This window comes from Sarcophilus harrisii, chromosome 4 (assembly GCF_902635505.1).
Source record: "Sarcophilus harrisii chromosome 4, mSarHar1.11, whole genome shotgun sequence".
Lineage (NCBI taxonomy): Eukaryota > Metazoa > Chordata > Mammalia > Dasyuromorphia > Dasyuridae > Sarcophilus > Sarcophilus harrisii.
The window spans coordinates 399,873,201-399,890,450 of NC_045429.1; positions in this window are offsets into that span (position 1 = coordinate 399,873,201).

Here is a 17,250-nt window from a genome sequence, read left to right on the forward strand (position 1 = left end):
GAGGAGGTGAGGGGAAGGAGGAGAAAATCTGAAACACAAGGCTATGCAAGGGTCAATTATCTGTGCATAAGTTTTGAAAATAAAAAGCTTTAAAAAAAGAAAAAGAAAAGAAAAGAGGGGGGCGGAGCCAAGATGGCGGAGAAGACACACGCGACTTTCTAAGCTCTTCTCTTAGCCTCTTTGTCAATATTATATCAAGCCTCAAAAATAGTCTTGACTGCTACAATTCGTAAAGATAAGAAGTAGAACAACTCACCGGCTGAAGAAAATCTGCAGTCTCGCCAAAAAAGGTTGGTTCCGGGGCCAGGGGGGAGATCAGCGCATACAGGGAGAGAAATTAGGTTCTGAGGAGAGTCTCAAACCGAAAGTGAAAGCACAGATCTCAGCACAAGCTCGCAGCCCCAACCCACAGTACGGGGCTTTTCCTTGGGGCAGTTGTGATCCTGCATGGCAGGAGGACGCAGCCGGGGTTAGCCTCCAATCTGCGCAGTGGAGAGCTCAGTTTGGGGCCATAGAGCTTTTCCAGGGCCGATTTGCATTGGGCAGAGACACTGGGGCAGAATTCGGGGCGGTCTGTGGTCTGTGGTCAGCTGCTAATACTCACAGTCCCACAAGAGGCTCCAGCCTGGGGCGGTGACACTTTCACCACTTAGTCTCTAGCCGAGGGCAATCGATAATCCACTCAGCCCTACTAAGCAGTTTGATAGCTCCGCCAGTGCTGAATCCACTTCCTGTTGGGGGAAGGGAAAACTCTCACTCAGAGCACTCCCATACCTCGGAGCCGGAAATCGGTTTACATCTTTCCCTGCTCTGCAGAGGAAGCCAGTAACCCCCTTGCCTAGGAGACCTACCCTAAAGGCTTTAAAACATGAATAAAAAGATGAAAATAACGATCGACAGCTTCTATGCAGAAAAAGAGCAGGTCAGCAAACCTGAAGAGATCTCAAACAACAAAAATGCATCAGACTGTCCTCCTTTACATGATGCTCTCATAGAAGAGACCATTAAAAGTCTCAAAAGAGAGTTAGAAGATAAATGGGGAAAGGAAAGAGAAGCCTTACAAGAGAGCAACAACTTCCTGAAATATGAATTGGAAAAAGTAAAAAAATCTCAGGAAAGTAAGAATTGTGAATTGGAAAAAATAAAGAATTCACTAGAAAGTAGGATTTGTGAATTGGAAAAGACAAAGAACTCGCAAGAAAGTAGGATCCGTGAATTGGAAAAGACAAAGAACACGCAAGAAAGTAGGATCTGTGAATTGGAAAAAGAAAATAATTCACTAAAAAAAAAAATTAGTGAAATGGAAAAAAATTCCACAGACCAAAACAATACATTCAAAAACTCAATTGGACATATACAGAAAGAAGTAAAAAAAGCTAATGAAGAAAATAATTCTTTAAAAATTAGAACTGAACAAATAGAAACTAATGATTCATTGAGACAGCAAGAATCAGTCAAGCAAAAACAAAAAAATGACAAACTGGAAAAAACCATGAATTATCTACTTGCAAAAACGACAGACTTGGAAAATAGATCTAGGAGAGATAATCTGAGGATTATTGGACTTTCTGAAAACTATGATGAAAAAAAGAGCCTAGATACTATTTTACAAGAAATCATCAAAGAGAACTGCCCAGATGTAATAGAATCAGAAGGTAAAATAGGCATTGAAAGAATTCATCGAACACCTTCTGAAAGAAACCCTAAAATAAAAACCCCAAGGAATATTGTGGCAAAATTTCAGAACTATCAGATTAAGGAAAAAATTTTACAAGCAGCCAAAAAAAAACCATTTAAATACCGAGGTGCCACAATAAGGATCACCCAAGATCTGGCTGCCTCTACATTAAAGGAAAGAAGGGCCTGGAATATGATATTCCGAAAGGCACAAGAACTTGGGATGCAGCCAAGAATAAACTACCCAGCTAAGCTGAGCATTTTCTTCCAGGGAAGAAGATGGACATTTAATGAAACAAATGAATTCCATTTGTTTCTGAAGAAAAAACCAGAACTAAACAAAAAATTTGATCTCCAAGAATAGAACTCAAGAGATGCAGAAAAGGTAAAAATAACTCTTGAGAATTGTATTTCTGTTGTGGATATACAAAAAGAATACATGTATAATTTGATTGTACTGATATAACATAAAAAAGGGAAGTAGATATGGAAAAGGGATGATGGCAGAATAAGGTGGGAAGGAGGGATAAAAAGAGGGAAACCACATCCCACAAAGAGGCTAAGGAAACTTATCATATCTGAGGGAATTTAGAGAGGGGGAGGAACATTGTGTGAATCTTACTCTCATCAGAGTTGGCTCAAAGAAAAAATAATTGACATTTGTTTTAGAGAAAATTCTCTCTCGCCTCATTAAAAACGGGGGAGAGGAAAAGGGAAAAGAAAAAGAGTAATAAGGGAAGGAAGGGGGAAAGACTCAAAGGGGGGGAGGGAGGGATTATAAAGAGGATAAGTATCGTGATACAAGAGGGGTACATAAGTTTAAAAGGGGGAAAGAGGGTTGGGGGAGGCAAGAATAAGTAAAGCACAATCTGGGGTTATTAGGATGGCAGGAAATACAGATTTAGTAATTCTAACCGTAAATGTGAATGGGATGAACTCCCCCATAAAGAGGAGGCAGATAGCAGACTGGATCAAAAGTCAGAACCCTACAATATGTTGTTTACAAGAAACACATTTAAAGCAGGGGGATACATATAGAGTAAAGGTAAAAGGCTGGAGCAAAATCTATTATGCTTCAGGTGAAGTCAAAAAAGCAGGGGTAGCCATCCTTATCTCAGATCAAGCAAAAGTAAAAATTGATCTAATTAAAAGAGATAAGGAAGGAAACTACATCCTGCTAAAGGGTAGCATAAACAACGAAGCAATATCAATATTAAACATATATGCACCAAGTGGTATGGCACTCAACTTCCTAAAGGAGAAGTTAAGAGAGTTGCAAGAAGAAATAGACAACAAAACTGTAATAGTAGGAGATCTCAACCTTGCACTCTCAGAATTAGACAAATCAAACCACAAAACAAATAAGAAAGAAATTAAAGAAGTAAATAGAATATTAGAAAAATTAGGTATGTTGGATCTTTGGAGAAAATTGAATGGAGATAGAAGGGAATATACTTTCTTCTCAGCAGTTCATGGAACCTATTCAAAAATTGACCATATATTAGGACATAAAGACCTCAAAATTAAATGCAAGAAAGCAGAAATAGTAAATGCTTTCTTTTCAGATCATGATGCAATAAAAACTACATTCAACAAAAAGTTAGGGGGAAATAGACCAAAAAGTAATTGGAAACTAAACAATCTCATCTTAAAGAATGATTGGGTGAAGCAGCAAATTATAGATACAATTAATAATTTCACTCAAGATAATGACAATGATGAGACATCATACCAAAATTTGTGGGATGCAGCCAAAGCGGTAATAAGAGGGAATTTTATATCCTTAGAGGCTTACTTGAATAAAACAGAGAAAGAAAAGATTAATGAATTGGGCTTGCAACTAAAAAAACTAAAAAAAGACCAAATTAAAAACCCCCAATCAAATACTAAATTGGAAATTCTAAAATTAAAAGGAGAAATTAAAAATATTGAAAGTAAAAAAACTATTGAACTAATTAATAAAACTAAGAGTTGGTTCTATGAAAAAGCCAATAAAATAGATAAGCCTTTGGTAAATCTGATTAGAAAAAGGAGGGAGGAAAATGAAATTAGTAGTCTTAAAAATGAAAAGGGAGAACTTTCCACCAATGAAGAGGAAATTAGAGAAATAATAAGGAGTTATTTTGCTCAACTTTATGCCAATAAATTTGATAACCTAAGTGAAATGGATGACTACCTCCAAAAATATAGACTTCCCAGACTAACAGAGGAGGAAGTAAATTGCTTGAATAGTCCCATTTCAGAAAAAGAAATAGAACAGGCAATTAAACAACTCCCTAAGAAAAAATCCCCAGGACCAGATGGATTTACATGTGAATTTTACCAAACATTTAAAGAACAATTGGCCCCAATGCTATATAAATTATTTGATAAAATAGGGAATGAAGGAGTCCTACCAAATTCCTTCTATGACACAGACATGGTACTGATACCTAAACCAGGTAGGCTGAAAACAGAGAAAGAAAATTATAGACCAATCTCCCTAATGAATATTGATGCTAAAATCTTAAATAAGATATTAGCAAAAAGACTACAGAAAATCATCTCCAAGATAATACACTATGATCAAGTAGGATTTATACCAGGAATGCAGGGCTGGTTCAATATTAGGAAAACTATCAATATAATTGGCCATGTTAATAACCAAATTAACAAAAACCATATGATCATCTCAATAGATGCAGAAAAAGCATTTGATAAAATCCAACATCCATTCCTATTAAAAACACTTGAGAGTATAGGAATAAATGGACTTTTCCTTAAAATAATCAGCAGCATCTATTTAAAACCATCAGTAAGCATCATATGTAATGGAGACAAACTGCAACCATTCCCAATAAGATCTGGAGTGAAACAAGGTTGCCCACTATCACCGTTACTATTTAATATTGTATTAGAAACGCTAGCTATAGCAATAAGAGCTGAGAAAGAGATTAAAGGAATAAGAATAGGCAATGAGGAAGCCAAATTATCACTCTTTGCCGATGACATGATGGTATACTTAGAGAACCCCAGAGATTCTGCTAAAAAGTTATTAGAAATAATCCACAACTTTAGCAAAGTTGCTGGTTATAAAATAAACCCACATAAGTCATCAGCATTCTTATATATCACTAACAAAATCCAACAGTCAGAGTTACAAAGAGAAATTCCATTTAAAGTAACTACTGATAATATAAAATATTTAGGAATCTATCTGCCAAGGGAAAATCAGAAACTTTATGAGCAAAATTACAGACCACTTTTCACACAAATTAAGTCTGATCTAACCAATTGGAAAAATATTAAATGCTCTTGGATAGGGCGAGCAAATATAATAAAGATGACAATATTACCTAAACTAATCTATTTATTTAGCGCTATACCAATCAGACTCCCAAAAAACTATTTTAATGACCTAGAAAAAATAACAACAAAGTTCATATGGAAAAACAAAAGGTCAAGAATTTCAAGGGAATTAATGAAAAAAAAATCAAATGATGGTGGCTTAGCTGTACCAGATCTAAAATTATATTATAGAGCAGCAGTTACCAAAACTATTTGGTATTGGCTAAGGAATAGATTAGTTGATCAGTGGAATAGATTAGGTTCAAGGGATAAAACAGTCAACAAATATAGCAACCTAGTCTTTGACAAACCCAAAGATCCCAGCTTTTGGGATAAGAACTTACTGTTTGATAAAAATTGCTGGGAAAATTGGAAACTAATATGGCAGAAACTAGGCATTGATCCATACTTAACGCCGTACACCAAGATAAGGTCAAAATGGGTTCATGACCTAGGCATAAAGAATGAAATTATTAATAAATTAGAGGAACATAGGATAGTTTACCTCTCAGACCTGTGGAAGGGGAAGGTCTTTATGACCAAAGCAGAACTAGAGATCATTACTGATCACAAAATAGAAAATTTCGATTATACCAAACTGAAAAGTTTTTGTACAAACAAAACTAATGCAGACAAGATTAGAAGGGAAGCAATAAACTGGGAAAATATTTTTACAGTCAAAGGTTCTGATAAAGGCCTCATTTCCAAAATATATAGAGAATTAACTCTAATTTATAAAAAATCAAGCCATTCTCCAATTGAAAAATGGTCAAAGGATATGAACAGACAATTCTCAGATGAAGAAATTGAAACTATTTCTAGTCATATGAAAAGATGCTCCAAGTCATTATTAATCAGAGAAATGCAAATTAAGACAACTCTAAGATACCACTACACACCTGTCAGATTGGCTAAGATGACAGGAAAAAATAATGATGATTGTTGGAGGGGATGCGGGAAAACTGGGACATTGATGCATTGTTGGTGGAGTTGTGAACGAATCCAACCATTTTGGAGAGTAGTTTGGAACTATGCTCAAAAAGTTATCAAACTGTGCATACCCTTTGATCCAGCAGTGTTACTACTGGGATTATATCCCAAAGAGATTATAAAGAAGGGAAAGGGACCTGTATGTGCACGAATGTTTGTGGCAGCCCTTTTTGTAGTGGCTAGAAACTGGAAACTGAATGGATGTCCATCAGTTGGAGAATGGCTGAATAAATTGTGGTATATGAAAATTATGGAATATTACTGTTCTGTAAGAAATGACCAACAGGATGATTTCAGAAAGGCCTGGAGAGACTTACACGAACTGATGCTGAGTGAAATGAGCAGGACCAGGAGATCATTATATACTTCAACAACAATACTAGATGATGACCAGTTCTGATGGACCAGGCCATCCTCAGCAACGAGATCAACCAAATCATTTCTAATGGAGCAGTAATGAACTGAACTAGCTATGCCCAGAGAAAGAACTCTGGGAGATGACTAAAAACCATTGCATTGAATTCCCAATACCTATATTTATGCACACCTGCATTTTTTATTTCCTTCACAGGCTGGTTGTACAATATTTCAGAGTCTGATTCTTTTTGTACAGCAAAATGGCATTTTGGTCATGTATACTTATTGTGTATCTGAGTTATATTTTAATATATTTAACATCTACTGGTCATCCTGCCATCTAGGGGAGGGGGTGGGGGGGGTAAGAGGTGAAAAATTGGAACAAGAGGTTTGGCAATTGTTAGTGCTGTAAAGTTACCCATGTATATATCCTGTAAATAAAAGGCTATTAAATAAAAAAATAAAAAAAAATAAAAAAACTTCTTTTAATAAAAAAAAAAAAAAAGAAAAGAAATGTTGTTCTAGGGGGAGGATTCTGAGAAGATATAGAGTAGGTTGGAAAATTTCAAGTTCTCCAGATTTCCCCCACAAATGGAACAAATTTGTGCCTCAGGGCAAACATAGATTGGTGAAAAATCAAGAAGACTTGGGGCAGAACAGGGGTCCTCTAGATACAAACCAATAAAATCTGAAGAAAAATCCAAAGGCTAGGGATGAATCTGTCTGAAGGCTAGCTCCACTGAAACATCAAGTAGTGACCCCTCGGGCTAGTGAAGTGTGGCTGGAGCTTCAGCAGGAACAGCTGAGACTTTTCATATCCTGAACTGTTTATTGAATTGGGGTCTAGAGTTTGGGAGAGCTAAATAACCCTCTTTTGATTAGGAAAGGTAGTCCCAGCTGTGCTACTGACATGCAGTCCTGAATGAGAAGGAACCAACTTCCAGTGAGTGCAGAGACAAGGGGCAGGGACACTGATGGCTGTGAGCTCTTGCAGAAGTGGGAAGCTCTTGGTTTGGGGTCCCTGGTCAGAGGGGACAACTGAAGGAAAGCTTGAGGCACTATCCCTCCATCCCACAATTAGAGGCATTTATATTAATATCTCATAAAAAATGAACTGGCAAAGAAGAACCCCACCACTGAAACATATTATAGGAACAGGGAAGACCAGGATTCATCTACAGAGTGGTGAGGTTTAGATTTTGGGGTTCCCTTTTGGGGTACCAAATGATGAGGTCTAGATTTAGGGAACCAAAATGAGATTAGGGTTCCTAGTGGTCAAGGAGTTAAATGAGGTCTAGTGGCAGATTCAGAGGTCAGGAAACCAAATAGAGAGATTTGGCTCCCCTGCAACTCCTTGGGATTTGATGCAAGGGTAGGGAGTTTGGGGGACTCCCTTCTGGTGGTGCAGAGATTCTCTGTAAAGGAATTTACAGAACTGAAAAGGCTAGACTGATAAAAGAGGTTTATTATTGGCATTGGGAAGTCAGCCTTTACTATGCAAGAATAGAAAGGCTGAATTCCTCATTAAAGGAGTTCTGGCAGAGAGGCATAAAGTCTTTTTAGGGAAATAGGTGAGGATAAAGAGAGGGTAGCACTGGAAGAGAATATACTTCCAGTGGGCAGAGGTTTCCTTGGCATAGTAAGCATAGCATACCAGGGCATGTCAGGACCTTTGCAAGGAGTTGTTACAAGTTGCTGTTTTTTTAAACCTTGGCTTAAAGGGGGCTAGTGAGGGCTAGTGGGTGGAGTTCCAAGGCTCTTTTATCTACAAGCTGGATTTCAGCTTGAGCTGAATTTGAATAGAATTGAATGAGTCTCTTTAATTCAATAGGATTGGTATCTCCAGCTCTGAACTCATGCAGCCCCACCTAAACTGCTTGTCCTCGGGTTCCCACAGAGTCAGGATTCAAGGAAAATTTGTCCTTCAAGGAGTTCCAGGGTCCCTTCTTCAAGAGGACACTTTGGTTAAAAAAAAAAAAAAAAAGCTTCTACCCCAAAGAGTAACATGAAATGACTCCCTGCTCAAAGACAATTTATAGAACTCAAAAAATAACTTAAAAATCAAAAGAGAGATATTGAGGGAAAACTAAAGAAAAAAAAATAAAACCATCCAAGAAAAACAAGATTATAAAAAAAAGTTAACCAACTAGAAAAGAGACTGTACTCAAAGATAAAACTCTTTGAAAATTAGAATGAGGCAAGGGGAAGTCATTGAACTTGTGAGAGACCATATTTATCCAGTTTTCTATCATTGGCATGCTAATTCTACAGCTCAGGAGTAGTCTCCGAAATTTGGTTATCACTGAAAAAATTGTCACAATTTTTTTTTTTTTTTTTTTTGCCGAGACAATTGGGGTTAAGTGATTTGTCCAGGGTCACAGAGCTAGGAAGTGTTAAGTGTCTAGAGTCACATTTTAACTCAGGTCTTCCTGACTTCAGGGCTGGTGCTCTACCCACAGCACTACCTAGCTGCCCCTAAAAATTATCACTATTGTCTCAGGAGTTTGGTCCAGCGGAACTATCCTGAAGCCAGAAGCTATCTGACGATCAGCAATGAATTGAGGAGTGGTCTATTCAGAATCAGACAGATTATTGTTATTAGACTGGGAATATGGGAAGTCCCTGAGGCAAACTCCAAAGCCAGAACATTTAGAATTACTGACTGATTGTTAGAGCAGAAGGCCCCCTAAAATCAGAGGACCACAAAATCATCTTGACACAATAATGCAGGAAATAATCCAAGAAAATTGTCCTAGAAAGATAAAACATGAGAGGAAAGTTCAAGTAGAAAAAACTCACCAACACCACCTCAAAGAGATCCTTTGTGACAAACACACAGAAATATTATTGCCAAATTTCAAAAATTTTGCAAGAAACAAGAAAAAAAAAACAATTCAAATACACTGAAGCTACAATTATAATTATATAAGACTTCTCAGCAGCCACAATAAAAGACCATAAGTCCTGAAATTATATCTACCAACAATCAAAAGAACTAAGCCTGCAGCCAAAAAGTCATATCCAGCAAAATGATTTATAATTTTGAAGGAGGAAAAAATGGACATTCAATGACTTGCAGATTTTCAGGACTTTGTATCAACCAAATCTGAACTTACAAGAAAATTTAACATGTAAGAATCAATATGAAAGATCAATTTTAAGGAATTCAGCATGGACCAACTGCTTAAATATGAACAAATTGTTTATGGGTTCTTTTACATGGGAAATGTATACTATATGTTTAAGATTCACATTAATAGGGTAGCTTAAAAGAAAGACTGGTGAGTTATGGTAAAAATAGTAATCATGTTATTCAAATGAGGGACAGAAGAAAAAATGGACCCAGAAGCATTAGAAGAGGCAGAAGGGCTCCTAGTTCTGAAAACCTACTCATATAGGGAATAGGTTCAACAGGCTTACTAGGCTTAATAGGTTCTACATATATATCATGAAGGGTATAGCACCCTCCAAAATCTATGAAGAAATAAGGAGGAGGGATGGACAGATGGGGAAGCAAAGGGTGAGGGAAGAGGACAAGGGATGGATCTTTGTGAGGGGGAAGGTTAAGTAATAGCAAAGGCAGATTTTAATTAAAGAGTCAGCAGGGATAAGAAAGAGGGTGTGTGTGGGGAGGTGTTAATAGGTTATGTTATGTATATGTATAAATATGTATACATAAATATATCTTTTCTCAACTGTAGCTTGCTTGGGATGGGGGGATGAAAGGGAGAAAAAGAATGAAGTAAATAAGGTGCACAGCAGAGAACCAAAAAACAATTTACAAGAAAGTAAAGGGAAAAATTAGACATGAATATATTTTATATATATATATATATATATATATATATATATATATATATACTTTTTTGATCTGGTAATTTTTTGTTATATGTTTTGAATCCTCTCTGATGTTTTGCTGGGCACATGACAATATTTTCTTTTGTTTTCTATTTTTCTTTTTTTTTATTCTGTTTTCAAATAAAATTTTTTTTTTAAATGTTCTATTAATGAGGAAACTAACGCTTATAAAAGTTGTGTCTTGGCTAAGATCATATACTTAAAAGTTAACCAAACTGGGACTCTAATTCAGAATTTTGACTCCCCTGTCTAGGTTTCTTCCCTGGTCATTTCACTGCTTCTCAGATGAGAAATTTTCCACTTACTGCTCCACAGAAATAATATACTTTCTAATAGGGAAAGGTTCAGAAGTGTCAAAAATAGAAAAACATTTAATGAGATCATTTTTCACAACAATCTTGAGGGAAGTGCCAAAGATATTTTCATAGTGCCTGGACATATTAAGAAATGAAATGCTCATTGTCTGATTTTACAGACAAAGAAATTCAGGCTCAGAGAGCCTATGTGATCTTCCAGGGTTCCTTAGCTTATAAGCGTCAGAGACAGGATATGAAACCAGGATCTCTTAATTCTGAATCCAGCACCCTAGACATTGGATGAATCTAAGAACAAGCCTTCCATCAACAGAAAATTATGAGAGAAAGAAGGAGGACCAGGGGAAGGAAGGAAGGAAGGAAGGAAAGAAGGAAGGAGAAAGGGAGGGAGGAAAAGAAGAAGAAGGAGGAAGAGATTAAAAAAAAAAGAAGGGAAAGGAGAAGAATAGAGATAATCAGAAGGAGATAACACTGGAGGGGAGGGGAGGGCAAAGAAAAGACTAAAGGGAATCTAGGTCCACTGATAATGTGGAGAACAGATAAACCCCTAATGGGAAAAGCTATTTTGTAGTGATACATCAATCAAATACTAGGAAGCACATTAATGTGTACTAACTCTAGATGGCAAACATACCTCCTGTACTATTATAATGAGGAGAATTCCATTTTGGGATTGAACATTAGTCATCAGGAATATTTGGGTTCAAATCTTGCCTTGAAAACTTTACTAGCTGTGTGACCATGAACATTAGATCTGGAATCAGAAAACCAATATTTGAATACTGACTTTGTTTCTTACTATCTATGTGTAACCTGAGAGCAAATCACTGAATTTCTCTGGACCTCAATTTCCTCATCTGGAATGTAAGGAGGCTGGACATTATGCCTCTTAAGTCTGTTTCTAAATCTATTATTCCCTGACCCCAAAGAAGAGAAAGTACCCACAGTGTCCCAGCTGGTGTCCAAAAGCACTAAAAATCTTTAGAGAATAAAAATGATCTCTGGGTTATATAAACTTGCCCCAAAGCCAGGGCATATTTCTCAACAAAGAATATGACCAAGAAATACATTCCTGAGCTATCCCTCAACAAACACTCTCTGCTCCAGAAGAATTTAAAGGCTACATAGGAACTCTCAAACCATGGACCACATACCTTCAAAGTTCAGGAACCCTATTTCAGAATCAGTGGTACTCATACAATACACAATATCTGCTTAGTCAACTGTAAAATTTCAGCTTCAGATAGTATATAATGAATGAATTCTTCAATTAGTATGATCACTCTGTTATTCATTAAATTGGATTTTTGAATCATTCACTGTACTCTATCATTTCCTTCCTTGATTTTCTTATATTTCCTCTCTAAAATAGCTATGAAGAAGAATTCTATTATCACTTGAATCCTGTTTTATTGCCTCCCTCTGCAACATTCATCAGTCTCTAATCTTCTCACTTCTAGTTCCTAAATTGCAGTGACTCAACCAAGATTTCACAATAATCAAAGTAAACTAGAATGTGTATACTTGGAATTTGTATGAAAAGAATAGATCTGAGGTATTTCTAAATCAAATTGATGATCTTGTCAGGGGTTGTAGGATCATAGAAAATAGATTGGGAGCTAAAAGGAGCATGAGTCATATTTAGTCCAAAGCTACCATTTTACAAATGAGAAAATAGACCCCAAAATGTTAAATGACTTGTATAAAGTGGTAAGTAGTAAATCACAGTCAGAATTTGAATCTTTGTCCTTTGACTCTAAATACAAGATTCTTTCACTGCTTGAAACTTGATCCTTTGTTTAGAATCTTTGTTCCTACTTCCCCCCATAGAAGGTATTTGGACAAGCTCAAATGACCAAACTGGTATCTTATTAAGAGAATAGAAAACAATTCTTGATTAAGTATCTCTGACTTGAGACTGCCCCAAGATGAACTATTTGGTTTGGAACCACCCTTTTCCCCTTCAAAATGGAAGGTTTTCAGTATCTGAGAGCCCTCCAGTATGAATGAGTTGGGCTGGAACTCTACTCTGTTGAAAGCTCAAAACTCAAAGCACCTTTGTGCTCAGTCTTGCTCCTCTCTCTTATCTTACACATTTGATTCACAGTTGGAAGAAACTTAGAGATCATCTCTAGTCTCTCATTTTATAAATGGCAACTGGGATCTGAAGAGTTAAATACTTTAAACCAGATCATGTAGGGAATAAAAAAGAAAATAAAGTTCAAAACTTGGTCTTTTAATTCCAGATCCAATTGCCCCCAAAAATCATAGTGCTTCATCAAAGATTAGCTTGAACTCATATCTTCCTAATTTCTAGGACCCAATCTTTTACAATCAGCTGTTGCTGTTGCTATTTGTTCTTTATTTTCTTTTTTTAGGAAGATTTTTTAAAAATTAAAAATAGCATTTTATTTTCAAAATACATGCAAAGATAGTTTTCAACATTTGCTCTTGCAAAACCCTGTGTTTCAAATTTTTCTTCCTTCACTCCCTCCCCTGATCGACAAATAATTTAAGATATGTTGAACATATACATTTCTTCCACATTTATCATGCTGTTACAAATATATATAATATATATATATATATATATATATATATATATATATATCAACAAGGGGAAAAATAGGGGGCAAAGCAAGCAAACAACCAAAAAAAGGTGAAAATACTATGTTATGATTCATATTCAGTCCTCTTAGTCCTCTTTCTGGATGCATAGGATCTCTCATCACAAGTCTATTAGAATTGGCCTGAATCACCTCATTGCTAAAAAAAGCCAAATTGATCATTGCATAATCTTGTTGCTGTGTACAATGTTCTTCTGGTTCTACTCACTTCACTTAGCATCAGTTCATGTAAGTCTCTCCAGGCCTTTCTGAAATCATATTGCTGATCATTTCTTATAGAACAATAACTATGTTATTGAACAATAAGTTGTTCAATAATAGAACAATATTGTTCTATAATTCTTATAGAACAATATAGAACAATTGTTCTTATAGAACAATTATTGTTCTATAATAATATTCATATACCACAACTTATTCATTCATTCCCAGTTCCTTGCCACTACTAAAAGGGCTGCTACAAACATTTTTGGACATGTGGTCCTTTTCTTTGTTCTTTATTTTTCAAAGAGGACCAATGATATCCAGGATGATATCTTGACTCACATGTCTGGAAATGACCCAAATTGCAATGAATGACTTTGACATCTTTGATATCTGGCCATGCTTTCCACATTCCCTGCTTCAGCTGCCTTCATGGCTTTTGGAACAAATTGTTCTCATCCACCAGTTTCTCCAGGGAACATCTTCCCAAGTTTAGGGTAGATATTCCCCTAATTTGCCATGAGGTTTACAGCCTATGGATTACTTTCAACCTAGTGTAGCCCATTTGCCAATATGATTTACTAAGGTATGACATACATATATATATATATATATATATATATATGTCCTCCAGCTTCTTGGACCCACTGGTGAAGTTAAGTGCCAGATGAATTGATAAACAACCCTGAAAGGGGCTTTGCAACTCCTTGCCTCACAAATGCTAGTCTTCCTTGAATACTTATACAACACAGACCACCCACAGCCAGTTACCACTTAATAGAAAGGGTATTGGAATTGGAGAAGCTGGCTTTCAGGCCTATGACAAATGCCAGTTTGACTAGGGGTAATTTAATCTTTCTGAGCCTCTTCCACCTTTGTAAAATGGAGATAACAATTCTGTCTTACTCATAGGATTATTGTGAGGAAACCTTTAATAAAGCATCTCCAAAACAAAAACCATCATCTATAGCTCAGTCTCATTAAAACTTTGCTTTCAGAACCACCATGGTCTCTGATTGGTGAGTTTCCTCTTAGCTTGCCTAGATTTAGATTTCTACTTTCTACTCCTCCCCTATCATTTTTTTTAGTTCTCCTTAATCTGTTTTTCCCTTGTTATAATATAAGCCCCTTGAGGTCTGGGACTATCCCATTTTCTTATTTTTGTATCCTATCACCTGCACAGTGCCAGACACATAAGTATTTAATAAATTCTCTATTTTTTCTATCTGACTCTGTTTCTAGCTATCTACCTATGTCTGTCTTCTCTATTCATTTTAGTGTTACTTTTGTTATATGTTTTCCTTCTTTCAATTATTAAATAATTTTAAGCAAATATTTGTCACACAGATGATTTGAAATGGTGAATTAGAAATCTGTTAAAGCTCAATTTAAAATGTATTATTTTCTTTTAGGTTATAAGCTTCAATGCTTTTAATCAAGCAAAAGAAGAAATTGGCAACCACTACAGCCCCAGGTCACTATTGCTTCTTTCCTTTCAGATGTTTCCAAGCACCCAAAAGCTGAATCTCCTACTTTTAGGGGTAGGAAGTAAGGAGATGAGTAATGTTAAATAGTTTCTCCTCTCACATTCAAATCAATCACAAGCTCAACTCTTATTTAATGATTTAACATGTTGTTTCAAGGGCAAAAAATAAGACTTAATTTCACTTGGAGAAGCCTCTGTTGGCAACATTGACAAGGTTAAAAAAAAGTAAAATAACATCAGGATTGAGTAAAGAAAATAGAAGCAGGGGGAGATTGTTATTTTCAAAATATGTGTGTATGTATGTGTATAGTAAGGGTTCAGTCTTGTTAAAGGGAAGGAAACAGCACCTTTCTGATCTTCATACAGTTTGCTCCTTCCATCTATTCTTCAATCCAATGATACAATATGATCCTGACAACCTGTTGTTTCCATAACTGGAATATTTTCAATCCCCATCTCTACTTCCTGTTTCCCACAAGAATTAATTCAAACCCAACTTTCTTCAAGAAAACTCTCATGATGCCTTTTCCCCAGGTCCCATCCCCAATCCATATTTACTTTATATTTAGCTCTTTTTACCTTGAATATAGATATAGCTATTTGCATATTGTCTGCATTAGAATATGGTCCCTATCAAGAGCAGAGACCAGGTTTTTGCCTTTGTATTCTCAGCATTTAACATAATTTCTGGCATATGGTAAGCATATAAGCATTGACTGACTTACCTACTAATATGTTGGGTTTTTTTTTTTTTTAATTAAACTTGGCCCTATTTGCTGCATTTCTCTCAGAATCCTCCTTACCTATTACCTCCTTACCCTATTCCAGAAGAAGGAATGAGTTCCTGGGAAGAATTGCTTTGGGGGGTTTGGAGTTGTTTTTGTTTTTTCATTAAACCAATATGGCAGAAGCCCCACAGATACACCAGAAGTACTAACTTCAGACTGCAACCTCTCTGATGAATCTCGGCTACACTTAACTTGTGGCTTTATCTTAAACAGATGTTGTTGGTTCTTGCTAAATGAAAAGGCTGACTCCACAGAGGATTTCTACTTATTCTAATTAGTCAAGATACTTTAGGAATTTAGGATTCTGCTTCTGGCTTCATCTATTTAAACCAGTTCTCTCCAAAATCACCAGTGATCTCTTTTTTGTTACAATTTATACATTAATTTTTATTTACTCTCTTTTTATATCACAATAGTTTCTTCCAGCAACTCTTTCCCCTCCCATAGACCTATCCCATTTAATAGAATATTTTTTTTATAAAAAAGAGAGAAAAAATGAAAATCAGCATAACTATTGATATATTTTAAAAGTATGAAAATAGGTGCAATGTGGAATACTTGTGAATCTTCCACCTCTGCAAAGAGAAGGAGTGACAGGTCTTCTTATGTCTCTACTTTCAAGTCATATATAATTTTCAAGTCTTTCAAGTCTTGGTAATTTTTCAGCATTCATTTTTTGTTTTCCTGCGGTTCTTTCCATATTTACATGTTGTAGACTTTGTGCATAGTCATTCTTCAAGAAAAGGCTCAAGACTTCAAGAAATCATCTCCTATTAGATAGATAGTCATGTATGGATGCCCCAGCCTAAAAAAATCTTCCCCTCCTCTAAAAATAAGAGTGATTCTATACAACTCTTTGGGAAGTTAAATACATATGGTCTCTACTTATTCTTGCCTTGAATTGGTATTTAAATCTTTCATTGCCTACACCTGGTAATGTCTCATTTCCCCAACTAGATGGTGTTTAGATCTTTGAGGGTGGTACTACACCTTTGCTTCTTCCACATGGCTCACTCACAGGAGGTGATCAGCAACTAGAAAGTAATTATTGCAAAGAGTAGTGTGGATTCATTCAAATTAATGGAGTGAAAAAAGACATTTAGTTGTCAGGGCAACTGTGTCTCAATTATGGCTGCCCTGTAGCCTGGTTTTTTTTTTTGTTTTTTTTTTTTTTTTTTTTTTTTTTGTTTGGGTTTCTCTGTCTCTCTCTTTTTTCCTCTTTGAACTTGAATACATGGAAGAACACATGAAAATGCTAAGGAGGTGTTTAAAAAGTGTAGAATACATGAGTGAGAAGAAATATGCAGAAAAGGGAAGGAAGCTTAAAAGTGAGAGAAGCATCAGCTGAGATTGTCAGAAGGCAGGCAGAAAGGCCTGGCTAAAGTCCATGATTAGACAAAAGAACAAGCTTTTATCTAACCTCTAAAGTAGGGGGAAAGAAGAGAGATGGACAATGGTTCATAGGTTGTTTTGATGACTAACATTACTTCCTTTTCTCAAATGATTTAGACTCAAATCAATTTCAATTGCTTTGGCTTTTTTCTTTTGAAAAAAAAATAAATGGACACAGTATTTACTTGTATTTATTCTCTTTAGATAAATTCTGCATATACTTACATATG